Source organism: Euprymna scolopes, chromosome 38 (genome assembly GCF_053919585.1).
Source record: "Euprymna scolopes isolate OS-2025 chromosome 38, ASM5391958v1, whole genome shotgun sequence".
Classification (NCBI taxonomy): Eukaryota; Metazoa; Mollusca; class Cephalopoda; order Sepiida; family Sepiolidae; genus Euprymna; species Euprymna scolopes.
Window position 1 is genome coordinate 62272463 of NC_136519.1, and position 15790 is coordinate 62288252.

Sequence of the window (15790 nt, forward strand, 5' to 3'; positions counted from 1 at the left end):
CATGTTTGATATGCTTTATTTTTATTTTATCATGTTTGATATGCTTTATTTTTATTTTATCATGTTTGATATGCTTTATTTTTATTTTATCATGTTTGATATGCTTTATTTTTATTTTATTATTTTTGATATGCTTTACTTTTATTTTATCATGTCTGATATGCTTTATTTTTATTTTATCATGTTTGATATGCTTTATTTTTATTTTATCATGTTTGATATGCTTTATTTTAGTTTTATTATGTCTGATATGCTTTATTTTTATTTTATCATGTTTGATATGCTTTATTTTTATTTTATCATATTTGATATGCTTTATTTTTATTTTATCATGTTTGATATGCTTTATTTTTTTATCATGTCTGATATAATTTATTTTTATTTTATCATGTTTGATATGCTTTTTTTTATTTTATCATGTTTGATATGCTTTATTTTTATTTTATCATGTCTGGTATACTTTATTTTTATTTTATCATGTCTGATATACTTTATTTTTATTTTATCATGTTTGATATGCTTTATTTTTATTTTATCATGTTTGATATGCTTTATTTTTATTTTATCATGTTTGATATGCTTTATTTTTATTTTATCATGTTTGATATGCTTTATTTTTATTTTATCATGTCTGATATACTTTATTTGTATTTTATCATGATCGATATGCTTTATTTTTTTTTTATCATGTTTGATATGCTTTATTTTTATTTTATTATGTTTGATATGCTTTATTTCTTTTTTATCATGTTTGATATGCTTTATTTTTATTTAATCATGTTTGATATGCTTTATTTTTATTTTATCATGTCTGATATAATTTATTTTTATTTTATCATGTTTGATATGCTTTATTTTTATTTTATCATGTTTGATATGCTTTATTTTTATTTTATCATGTTTGATATGCTTTATTTTTATTTTATCATGTTTGATATGCTTTATTTTTATTTTATCATGTTTGATATGCTTTATTTTTATTTTATCATGTCTGATATGCTTTATTTTTATTTTATAATGTTTGATATGCTTTATGTTCATTTTATCATGTTTGATATGCTTTATTTTTATTTTATCATGTTTGATATGCTTTATTTTTATTTTATCATGTCTGGTATGCTTTATTTTTATTTTATCATGTCTGATATGCTTTATTTTTATTTCATCATGTTTGATATGCTTTATTTTTATTTTATCATGTTTGATATGCTTTATATTTATTTTATCATCTCTGATATGCTTTATTTTTATTTTATCATGTTTGATATACTTTATTTTTATTTTATCATGTCTGATATGCTTTATTTTTATTTTATCATGTTTGATATGCTTTATTTTATTTTATCATGTTTGATATGCTTTATTTTTATTTTATCATGTCTGATATGCTTTATTTTTATTTTTTCATGTTTGATATGCTTTATTTTTATTTTATCATGTTTGATATGCTTTATTTTTATTTTATCATGTCTGATATACTTTATTTGTATTTTATCATGATCGATATGCTTTATTTTTATTTTATCATGTTTGATATGCTTTATTTTTATTTTATCATGTCTGATATGCTTTATTTTTATTTTTTCATGTTTGATATGCTTTATTTTTATTTTATCATGTTTGATATGCTTTATTTTTATTTTATCATGTCTGATAGGCTTTATTTTTGTTTTATCATGTCTGGTATGCTTTATTTTTATTTTATCATGTCTGATATGCTTTATTTTTATTTTATCATGTTTGATATGCTTTATTTTTATTTTATCATGTTTGATATGCTTTATCTGTATTTTATCATGTTTGATATGCTTTATTTTTATTTTATCATGTTTGATATGCTTTATTTTTATTTTATCATGTTTGATATGCTTTATTTTTATTTTATCATGTTTGATATGCTTTATTTTTATTTTATCATGTCTGCTATAATTTATTTTTATTTTATCATGTTTGATATGCTTTATTTTTATTTTATCATGTTTGATATGCTTTATTTTTATTTTATCATGTCTGGTATGCTTTATTTTTATTTTATCATGTCTGATATGCTTTATTTTTATTTCATCATGTTTGATATGCTTTATTTTTATTTTATCATGTTTGATATGCTTTATATTTATTTTATCATCTCTGATATGCTTTATTTTTATTTTATCATGTTTGATATACTTTATTTTTATTTTATCATGTCTGATATGCTTTATTTTTATTTTATCATGTTTGATATGCTTTATTTTATTTTATCATGTTTGATATGCTTTATTTTTATTTTATCATGTCTGATATGCTTTATTTTTATTTTTTCATGTTTGATATGCTTTATTTTTATTTTATCATGTTTGATATGCTTTATTTTTATTTTATCATGTCTGATATACTTTATTTGTATTTTATCATGATCGATATGCTTTATTTTTATTTTATCATGTTTGATATGCTTTATTTTTATTTTAGCATGTCTGATATGCTTTATTTTTATTGTTTCATGTTTGATATGCTTTATTTTTATTTTATCATGTTTGATATGCTTTATTTTTATTTTATCATGTCTTATAGGCTTTATTTTTGTTTTATCATGTCTGGTATGCTTTATTTTTATTTTATCATGTCTGATATGCTTTATTTTTATTTTATCATGTTTGATATGCTTTATTTTTATTTTATCATGTTTGATATGCTTTATCTTTATTTTATCATGTTTGATATGCTTTATTTTTATTTTATCATGTTTGATATGCTTTATTTTTATTTTATCATGTTTGATATGCTTTATTTTTATTTTATCATGTTTGATATGCTTTATTTTTATTTTATCATGTCTGCTATAATTTATTTTTATTTTATCATGTTTGATATGCTTTATTGTTATTTTATCATGTTTGATATGCTTTATTTTTGTTTTATTATGTTTGATATGCTTTATATTTATTTTATCATCTCTGATATGCTTTATTTTTATTTTATCATGTTTGATATACTTTATTTTTATTTTATCATGTCTGATATGCTTTATTTTTATTTTATCATGTTTGATATGCTTTATTTATATATTTTATTTTATTATATGTCTGATATTTATTTTTATTTTATCATGTTTGATATGCTTTGTTTTTATTTTATCATATTTGATATGCTTTATTTTTATTTTATCATGTTTGATATGCTTTATTTTTATTTTATCATGTTTGATATGCTTTATTTTTATTTTATCATGGTCGATATGCTTTATTTTTATTTTATCATGTCTTGTATGCTTTATTTTTATTTTATCATGTCTGATATGCTTTATTTTAATTTTATCATGTTTGATATGCTTTATTTTTATTTTATCATGTTTGATATGCTTTATTTTTATTTTATCATGTTTGATATGCTTTATTTTTATTTTATCATGTTTGATATGCTTTATTTTTATTTTATCATGTTTGATATGCTTTATTTTTATTTTATCATGTTTGATATGCTTTATTTTTATTTTATAATCTCTGATATGCTTTATTTTTATTTTATCATGTTTGATATGCTTTATTTTTATTTTATAATGTCTGATATGCTTTATTTTTATTTTATCATGTTTGATATGCTTTATTTTTATTTTATCATGTCTGATATGCTTTATTTTTATTTTATAATGTTTGATATGCTTTATGTTAATTTTATCATGTTTGATATGCTTTATTTTTATTTTATCATGTTTGATATGCTTTATTTTTATTTTATCATGTCTGGTATGCTTTATTTTTATTTTATCATGTCTGATATGCTTTATTTTTATTTTATCATGTTTGATATGCTTTATTTTTATTTTATCATGTCTGATATACTGTATTTGTATTTGATCATGATCTATATGCTTTATTTTTATTTTATCATGTTGGATATGCTTTATTTTTATTTTATCATGTCTGATATGCTTTATTTTTATTTCATCATGTTTGATATGCTTTATTTTTATTTTATCATGTTTGATATGCTTTATTTTTATTTTATCATGTTTGATATGCTTTATATTTATTTTATCATCTCTGATATGCTTTATTTTTATTTTATCATGTTTGATATACTTTATTTTTATTTTATCATGTCTGATATGCTTTATTTTTATTTTATCATGTTTGATATGCTTTATTTTTATTTTATCATGTTTGATATGCTTTATTTTATTTTATCATGTCTGATATGCTTTATTTTTATTGTTTCATGTTTGATATGCTTTATTTTTATTTTATCATGTTTGATATGCTTTATTTTTATTTTATCATGTCTGATATACTTTATTTGTATTTTATCATGATCGATATGCTTTATTTTTATTTTATCATGTTTGATATGCTTTATTTTTATTTTATCATGTTTGATATGCTTTATTTCTATTTTATCATGTTTGATATGCTTTATTTTTATTTTATCATGTTTGATATGCTTTATTTTTATTTAATCATGTTTGATATGCTTTATTTTTATTTTATCATGTCTGATATAATTTATTTTTATTTTATCATGTTTGATATGCTTTATTGTTATTTTATCATGTTTGATATGCTTTATTTTTATTTTATCATGTTTGATATGCTTTATTTTTATTTTATCATGTTTGATATGCTTTATTTTTATTTTATCATGTTTGATATGCTTTATTTTTATTTTATCATGTTTGATATGCTTTATTTTTATTTTATCATGGTTGATATGCTTTATTTTTATTTTATCATGTTTGATATGCTTTATTTTTATTTTATAATCTCTGATATGCTTTATTTTTATTTTATCATGTTTGATATGCTTTATTTTTATTTTATCATGTCTGATATGCTTTATTTTTATTTTGTCATGTTTGATATGCTTTATTTTTATTTTATCATGTTTGATATGCTTTATTTTTATTTTATAATGTTTGATATGCTTTATTTTCATTTTATCATGTTTGATATGCTTTATTTTTATTTTATCATGTTTGATATGCTTTATTTTTATGTTATCATGTCTTATATGCTTTATTTTTATTTTATCATGTTTGATATGCTTTATTTTTTTTTATCATGTTTGATATGCTTTATTTTTATTTTATCATGTCTGATATACTGTATTTGTATTTGATCATGATCGATATGCTTTATTTTTATTTTATCATGTTGGATATGCTTTATTTTTATTTTATCATGTCTGATATGCTTTATTTTTATTTTATCATGTTTGATATGCTTTATTTTTATTTTATCATGTTTGATATGCTTTATTTTTATTTTATTATGTTTGATATGCTTTATATTTATTTTATCATCTCTGATATGCTTTATTTTTATTTTATCATGTTTGATACACTTTATTTTTATTTTATCATGTCTGATATGCTTTTTTTTTATTTTATCATGTTTGATATGCTTTATTTATATATTTTATTTTATTATATGTCTGATATTTATTTTTATTTTATCATGTTTGATATGCTTTGTTTTTATTTTATCATATTTGATATGCTTTATTTTTATTTTATCATGTTTGATATGCTTTATTTTTATTTTATCATGTTTGATATGCTTTATTTTAATTTTATCATGGTCGATATGCTTTATTTTTATTTTATCATGTATTGTATGCTTTATTTTTATTTTATCATGTCTGATATGCTTTATTTTAATTTTATCATGTTTGATATGCTTTATTTTTATTTTATCATGTTTGATATGCTTTATTTTTATTTTATCATGTTTGATATGCTTTATTTTTATTTTATCATGTTTGATAGGCTTTATTTTTATTTTATCATGTCTTATATGCTTTTTTTTTATTTTTCATGTTTGATATGCTTTATTTTTATTGTATCATGTTCGATATGCTTTATTTTTATTTTATCATGTCTGATATGCTTTTTTTATTTTTCATGTTTGATATGCTTTATTTTTATTTTATCATGTTTGATATGCTTTATTTTTATTTTAATGTTCATGTTGATCATGTTTTATATATTTTATTTCCATTTTTATTATATTTTATATGCTTTATTTTTATTTTATCATGGGTTATATATTTTATTTGCATTTCATTGTTTTATATGTATTATTTTTTTATCATTTTTAATGTTTTATTTCGATTTTATCATGTTTTATATGCTTTATTTTTATGTTTACATATTTTATTTCCATTACATTGTGTTTTATAAGCTTTATTTTTATTTTATCATGTGTTACAGGCTTTATTTTTATTTTATCATGTTTTACAGGCTTTATATTTGTTTTATCATATTGTATATGCTGTATATTCATTTTATCATGTTTAATGTGTTTTATTTCCATTTTATTATGTTTTATATGCTTTATTTTTATCTTATCATAGTTAATATGCGTTATTTTGATTTTATCATGTTTTTATCTGCTTTATTTTAATTGTGTCATGTTTTATGTTGTATTTCTATTTTATGTTTTGTATGCTTTATTTTGTTCGATTTTAGGTTTTATTTTTATTATGTTTGATATGCTTTATTTTTATTTTATGTTCTATGTGCTTTTTTTCGTTTAATATGTTTTATATTTTTTTATTTACATTTTATTATGTTTTATATACTTTATTTTTATTTTATATTTTATTTTCATTTTATTTTGTTATATGCTTTTTTTTATTTTATCATGTTTTATGTTTTATTTCCATTTCATCATGTTTTATTTCCATTTTACATGTTTTATATGTTTAAGTCCATTTTCTTATGTTTCATATGCTTTATATATTTTATCATGTTTACTATACTCTATCTTTATTTTATAGTATTTTTTTACAGTTTATTGTTTTATATGCTTTATTTTTGTTTAATCATGTTTTATACGTTATTTCCATTTCATCATGTTTTATTTCCATTTTATCATGTTTTATATGCTTTATTATTTATTTTATCATTTTCTATAAGTTTTATGTCCATGTTATTATGTTTTATATGATCTTGATTATTTTATCAGGTTTTATGTTTTATTTCAATTGTATTATTTTTTATATGCTTTATTTTTATTTTATCATTTTTTATATACTTTATTTTTATTTTATTATGTTTGATATGCTTTATTTTTATTTTATCATGTTTGATATGCTTTATTTTTATTTTATCATTTTTGATAGTCTTTATTTTTATTTTATCATGTTTGATATGCTTTATTTTTATTTTATCATGTTTGATATGCTTTATTTTTATTTTATCATGTCTGATATGCTTTATGTTTATTTTATCATGTTTGATATGCTTTATTTTTATTTTATCATGTCTGATATGCTTTCTGTTTTTTTTATTATGTTTGATATGCTTTATTTTTATTTTATCATGTTTGATATGCTTTATTGTTATTTTATAATATTTGATATGCTTTATTTTTATTTTATCATGTTTGATATGCTTTATTTTTATTTTATCATGTTTGATATGCTTTATTTTTATTTTATCATGTCTGATATGCTTTATTTTTATTTTATCATGTCTGGTATGCTTTTTTTTTATCATGTTTGATATGCTTTATTTTTATTTTATCATGTCTGGTATGCTTTTTTTTATCATGTTTGATATGCTTTATTTTTATTTTATCATGTCTGGTATGCTTTTTTTTTTTCATGTTTGATATGCTTTATTTTTATTTTATCATGTCTGGTATGCTTTTTTTTTATCATGTTTGATATGCTTTATTTTTATTTTATCATGTTTGATATGCTTTATTTTTATTTTATCATGTTTGATATGCTTTATTTTTATTTTATTATGTTTGATATGCTTTATTTTTATTTTATCATGTTTGATATGCTTTATTTTTATTTCATCATGTCTGATATGTTTTTTTTTATTTTATCATGTTTGATATGCTTTATTTTTATGTTATCATGTTTGATATGCTTTATTTTTATTTTATCATGTTTGATATGCTTTATTTTTATTTTATCATGTATATATGCTTTATTTTATTTTATCATGTTTGATAGTCTTTATTTTTATTTTATTATGTTTGATATGCTTTATTTTTATTTTATCATCTCTGATATGCTTTATTTGTATTTTATCATGTTTGATATGCTTTATTTTCATTTTATCATGTCTGATATGCTTTATTTTTATTTTATCATGTCTGATATGCTTTATTTTTATTTTGTCATGTTTGATATGCTTTATTTTCATTTTATCATGTTTGATATGCTTTATTTTTATTTTATCATGTCTGATATTCTTTATTTTTATTTTATCATGTCTGATATGCTTTATTTTTATTTTATCATGTTTGATATACTTTATTTTTATGTTATCATGTTTGATATGCTTTATTTTTATTTTATCATGTTTGATATGCTTTATTTTTTTTATCATGTTTGATATGCTTTATTTTTAGTTTATCATGTTTGATATGCTTTATTTTTATTTTATCATGTCTGATATGCTTTATTTTAATTTTATCATGTTTGATAGGCTTTATTTTTATTTTATCATGTTTGATATGCTTTATTTTTATGTTTACATATTTTATTTCCATTACATTGTGTTTTATAAGCTTTATTTTTATTTTATCATGTTTTACAGGTTTTATTTTTATTTTATCATGTTTTACAGGCTTTATATTTATTTTATCATGTTTTATATGCTTTATATTTATTTTATCATGTTTAATGTGTTTTATTTCAATTGTATTGTGTTTTATATGCTTTATTTATATTTTATCATATTTAATATGCTTTATTTTGATTTTTTCATGTTTTAATGTGCTTTATTGTAATTTTGTCATGTTTTATGTTTTATTTCTATTTTATGTTTTGTATTATTTATTTTTTTTCTATTTTGTGTTTTATTTCTATTATGTTTGATATGCTTTATTTTTATTTTATCATGTCTTATATGCTTTATTTTTTTATCATGTTTGATATGCTTTATTTTTATTTTATCATGTCTGATATGCTTTATTTCTATTATGTTTGATATGCTTTATTTTTATTTTATGTTCTATGTGCTTTATTTTTCTTTTATTATGTTTTATATTTTTTTATTTCCATTTGATTATGTTTTATATACTTTATTTTTATTTTATATTTTATTTTCATTTTATTTTGTTATATGCTTTATTTTTATTTTATCATGTGTTATGTTTTATGTCCATTTCATCATGTTTTATTTCCATTTTTCATGTTTTATATGTTTTATGTCCATGTTCTTATGTTTCATACGCTTTATATATTTTATCACGTTTACTATACTTTATTTTTATTTTATAGTATTTTTTTACAGTTTATTGTTTTATATGCTTTAGTTTTGTTTCATCATGTTTTATACGTTATTTCCATTTCATCATGTTTTATTTCCATTTTATCATGTTTTATATGCTTTATTATTTATGTTATCATTTTCTATAAGTTTTATGTTCATGTTATTATGTTTTATATGGTCTTGATTATTTTATCAGGTTTTATGTTTTATTTCAATTTTATTATCTTTTATATACTTTATTTTTATTTTATCATGTGTAATACGCTTTATTTTTATTTTATCATATTTTATTTCCATTTTACCATGTTTTATATTTATGTTTTATTTCCATTTTATTATGTTTTTTATTTATATTTTATATATATATATTGTTTTGTTTTACTTCCATTTAATGTTTTATATGCTTTATTTTTATTTTATCATGTTTTATACGGTTTATTTCTATTTTATGTTTTATATGTTTTATTTCTATTTTATGTTTCATATGATGTATTTTTATTCTATGTTTCATATGATGTATTTCTATTTTATGTTTCATATGATGTATTTTTATTTTGTTTTATATGCTTTATGTTTTATTTATTATGTTTTATATATTTTATTTCCATGTTATTGTTTTATATGCTTTATTTCGATGTTATAATGGTTTATGTTTTATTTTCATTTTATTATGTTTTATTTCTATTTCATCATGTTTTATATATTTTACTTCCATGTTATTGTGTTTTATATGATTTATTTTAATTTTATCATGTTTTATATATTTTATTTCCATTTTATTATTTTTTATATATTTCCATTTTATTTTGTTTTTTATGTTTTATATGCTTTATTTTTTTATCATGTATTATATTTTGTTTCCATTTTATTATGTTTGATATGGTTTATTGTTATTGTATCATGTTTTATACGCTTTATTTTTGTTTTATCATGTTTGATATGCGTTATGTTTATTTTATATTTTATTTCCAGTTTATTGTTTTATATGCTTTATTTTTATTTTATATTTTATTTCCAGTTTATTGTTTTATTTTTTATTTTATTATGTTTTATATGCTATATTTTTATTTTATCATGTTTTATATGTTTTATTTTATCGTGTTTTATATACTTTATTTTTATTTTATCATGTTTTATATACTTTATTTTTATTTTATCATTTTTATATGCTTTATTTTTATTTTATTATGTTTGATATGCTTTATTTTTATTTTATTATGTTTGATATGCTTTATTTTTATTTTATTATGTTTTATATACTTTATTTTTATTTTATTATGTTTTATATGCTTTATTTTTATTTTATTATGTTTTATATGCTTTATTTTTATTTTATCATGTTTGATATGCTTTATTTTTATTTTATTATGTTTTATATACTTTATTTTTATTTTATTATGTTTTATATGCTTTATTTTTATTTTATTATGTTTGATATGCTTTATTTTTATTTTATTATGTTTGATATGCTTTATTTTTATTTTATTATGTTTTATATACTTTATTTTTATTTTATTATGTTTTATATACTTTATTTTTTTTTTATTATGTTTTATATGCTTTATTTTTATTTTATTATGTTTTATATGCTTTATTTTATAATATTTTTCCATTTTATTGTCTATTGTCACCTGAGACGGTCCGCTCAAATGTCGCCCAACGAACTCACTTCACCTTATGCCGAATGTTAAGCTATCGACGTTACTGATTACACGTATAATCAAAGACAAAATTATATACGAAAAAACAATCAGTTCAAATCCAAAGATTTTTAAAATATCCATAATATCAACAACAATAATAATAAACTTATTTACTCGTATGAAAACCTTTTTAAGAAGAAAAACATAAGTGTAACGACTCACTTAGTAAGTGGATGAATAAATAAATTAATTGATGTTATGAAGATGAAAAGTGGGCGTGAGAAATGTAGTTAAATATAAACGCCGAAAAAAAAAAAGAAAGAAAAAAAGGAAAAGTCAGTTTGTGAGTAAAATCGTAAACAATGGTTTGAAAACAAAAAGACACGTAACAGACGACCTGACCTGCCTTATCAACTCATGAAACGAAGCGAATAAGATAAAATAGAAGAGGATAAATTGTGGGCGGGAAAACAAAAGTACGAAGAAAAAAGACACTTAAGAAAAGAATAGAGAAATGAAACTGTGAATTAACCATCTTTTTGTTTCATATTTAAATCTACACTAGAAAGAAAATTGGTATTTATGCAGTTTAGTTACTGCGATTATTCCGAACCTGCACGAGCGTTTCTGGGCAGATATCGAGAAGGGCCGGAATATGCCGAGCCGCTTAGCCAATCGAATTCAAGTTAGCAGACGCTAAAAAAAAATCAATGAATTTTTATTTAATTTTTAATTTTTTTTTATTTGTCAAAGTTCACACTTTAATATTATTTTTTGCCAAAGTTTCCAGATAATTAGATATTAATGAATTATAAGTCTTTTTAATTAATGAATCTATAAACTTTGTTAACCCTACTACACATGTGATAACGAACCACATTGAGAGAATGTGGTGTGAGAAATTAATCTCACAAACTCAGTACTTCCTGACTGATGCAAAAATAATTGCACAATTACAAAACCATACTTTTAAACTTAAATTATATTCAGTTATAACATCAAAGAAAGGTTATTGGTCCGGGTAGACTCCTTGCAAAACAGTGGGTCAGTTTTGCGTCCCAAATTGCGACCCAGTAGTTAACTCCTTTTTATTGGAGTGGTAGCATGGCTTTCCTTCGAAACGGTCCATGATAATTCATGGTCTTCTCGGCAAGAGTTCTGGTGCCTTTAATTAGGCATAAATCGAGTCCCTTGGAACCATAATTGAATTCAGAAAAGTTCAAACATTTAGGTGATATAAACATGAAAATGTTCAAATGATGCCATCCTCTAATTGGGATATCTTCGGCACAATATAAAGGTGTCTCTGCTTGTAGAGATTTCAAGTTAAACATGAAGAAAGTGTTGCGGTTCCATTCTCGATAAGGCATTCTTCTCGGAGTCGACTTTTGGTGAGTCTCACTCTTGCCGAAGGTTTCCGTAGACTGAAAAACAAATGGATGTTTACAAACAAGGTGCCAAGTAATTATTTTGGCCCATAAAAGTTAACCAATCACAGGCTGCCTACAAGAAATGTGCATAGGCGACTTAAAATATGAAAATGGCGGCTGTAACTGGAATTTCTCACACACTGCCAAGGAGGGGAGGAAAAAGTAATGGATAGTCATTACTTTTTCCCAATGCAAATTAATTAAATATACGGTCTGTTGAAAGTAAGTATATAACCCTTTTATGATTACCTCCCTTTTACATTGTAATCCCATAATCCCTTTTCAGCTTCCTGTCCCAAATAAAATATACTTCTCATTATACCCGTCACACAGATTCAATAATTATATAACTTTAATTCCGTTAAAACTTCTTAATTTTAATATGTGTGCCACTGTCTGCTGTCAATTCCAATCGAAACTTCAATAATTCTAATGCATACAGATATTAGCTAATGACCACTATGTAGAATGACCTGTGGAGCTTCATCCTTACAATTGGAACAAAGCCACTCCTCTAAGGTATCCTGCTGATTAACTCCTACACAGCTGAAATGGTAACAGCTGTCACAGGAATCACAGCACACCATAGGTGACGTTCTATCATTAGTAACTGAACAGGTTAGACAGAAGAAGGGACTTCCTTCCTCAATAAACTTGGTCGATATAATATCATCATTATCCTTAATTTCCAAGCGCACAAGATTTTTTTAAGGAATGGACCTGTTTGCACCCGTCTTTAAGAACAACAGCGGAATGAACATTATTGTCACTTTCAGTAATTAATTTAATTATTTTACCAAGATTTCAAAATTTGTTGGGAGACTTAATTATTTTACCAAGATTCCAAAGTTTGTTGGGAGACTTAATAAGCACTATCTGTCCAACAGATAACAACAGCTCCCAATTTTGGCATCGACTTCTCTTAATGACAAGAGATAATCATTGTGCCAGATATGATTGAATTTTTCAACAAATTTATTCCTCATTTCAAGGGAATGTGTGGTGGTGGTGAAAAATAGGGAAAATGAATTGAATTGAGAAAGAGACAAAGTACGTGTTAAATTGAATTAAACGAACTAGGATTTATTTCGTGAAGAAACAAATGAAAGAAAAGGGTACTACACATGTTTAGTTTGGCGTGCGTCTCTCGCTGTTTACTGGTGAGGAGGAAAGTCTGTTGTAGTATAGAGAGAGAGAGAGAGAGAGAGAGAGAGAGAAAATGAGAAAATGTCAATTCAGTTTGGTGTGCATCTCCTGCTGTTAGCTGGTGAGGAGGAAGGTCTATAGTTTGGCGTGCGTCTCTCATTGTTAGCTGGTGAGAGGGAAAATTTATTGTTGTAGAGAGAGAGTGAATGTGTGTATGAGTGTTTCGTTCAACCGCATCCATTTCATTTTAAAATAACGGGTCACCATTTCATGTTGCACGTGGCAAGAAAAGGTAATGGAGTAGAGGAACAAAAAATGAAATGCTGGAATAAAATAAACATGTCGTTTATTTTCTGTTGAGAAATGAAAGTCTTGGGTGTACACGTGTTCATTCGGCCATTGACGACTACGTGCTTGGAAGGAAAGGGAAATGCAATAGAGAAACACGAAGTGGCAAGCCAGCCTGTAGAAAGTAGAGTGAGAAAGAGTGAGAATGTCAATCCAGTTCATGGAGAGTGAAAGCGTATAAAGTGTACGTATTGTTTGTTGGCTTTTTGTCCCACATAGTAGCAAGTGGTGTGAGGCACGCACGCGCGTGCCGAAAAGGCACGCTGTCGGTCCATAGATCGTACAGCTCAAAAGCTGGTCCTAAAAGGAAGAAGCCGCTTATTGTTCTTTCTTTTATAAGTGTTTCCGGTGGTCTTTTGCGCATGTGTGGATTTCCTTTGAAAGGGGAAGTGACGTTGTCCATGTGTGCGTACGTGTGCGTGTATACACGTGAATGTGAGTGTATGTACGCGAACGTGAATATATGTACATGTGTGGATGTGGGCACGTATGTTTGTGTGCGCATATGTATATGACAAGTAATATAGCTTGAAATGTGAACGCGTGTTTTTGTGTGAGACTAGAAAAGGCTCGCGCAAATGTAACAAGGCAGTCCTATTTGGGGGTTCAGGATATAATTCAAAATTATAATTAACAATAAGGAAACGAGTTTGATGACCTGTTTGTAAAAAATTATTTGGAGTTAAAATACTAAAGCCTCTGTCAGCAGAAGCAATACAAGTGAGGGGTCTGTCGTTTATTGCCTTTTGCAGATCAGAAAGTGCAGTCAGAAATTCAAAATAATCCAACTTTCTTCTGCCCAATAGTTTCCTCATACATTGCTTGACAGTTTTAATTAGCCTCTCCCAAGCTCCCCCTTTGCCAGGCAGAATAAAGAGGAATTGTTCAATGGATGATATAAATTGTTCCTTCAGCTCATCTGATTTGAGCACGTTTGACAACAATGTTCTGGACACAACAAAAGATTTTGCATTATCGGAATATACATGCGTAGGGATACCAAATAAATTGGTGAACCTAACAAAAGCTATCATGAAAGAGCGGGTGCTCATGTCTGGCAATAATTCTAAGTGAATTGCACGCAAACTCATGCATGTAAAGAGCAATACGTACATTTTAACTCTACCTTTATGGAAAATTGTCCAGTAAAATCCACATCCACTTGTTTAAATGGGCAGACTCTTGCCACAAATCTAGTCTCATAGATCTGTTTGCCATTAACATTTTTATTTGTATAAACCCATCTTGTGGATATTTTGGGTTGGCCCTGATCAGGCACTTGGGTGTACATTTTATTTTCAACCCAGCTTTGGAGTTTGTTTTCTCTTGCCATTTCCAGGTCGTGATTTTTCTCATCACCACTTAATATGTATAAAGAAATATATAAACATATAAATGATGGACTTCGACAATGGATACGCAGAGATTATTTTATTCAACTCCTTACTAACTACCGAATATATACAATAATGGCCACTACACAACTTCCGACCGGAAACCACTTCACCGGCAGGGAGAGTTTTCAGAGCAGGCCACTCACACAGATTAACAAACATGACTGTCGTGAAAAATGCTAACTTTAAAATATTTGGAAATACTCAATAAAAAGTTATATTTATTATTAAAAGAACAGACTGAAAAATATTATATAAAAATTGTTTGTTTTGCAGTAAAAAAAAATAAATGAAATGAAATATTCAACTTTCTCCGATAGAAATAAAAGTTTAAAAACAAGTTCACTTACTATATTTTATTAGATTAAAATTATCACAATGTGCAATTATAATAATTATCCAAATGGAGAATTGCTCTTTCTCTTTAGAAGAGCATACATAGACGTTCGGTACCACAACCATATTTTTTATGTCTGTTAGCGTGACCACATGGTTAAACACCGGAAACTTTCTATACCTACAAGTTGATCAGGAAATAATGTAACGCTATCACGTTCACCAGCCTACTCTCTCAGTAGCCATGGTTAAGTTCTGATTAAGTTTTCTCTCATC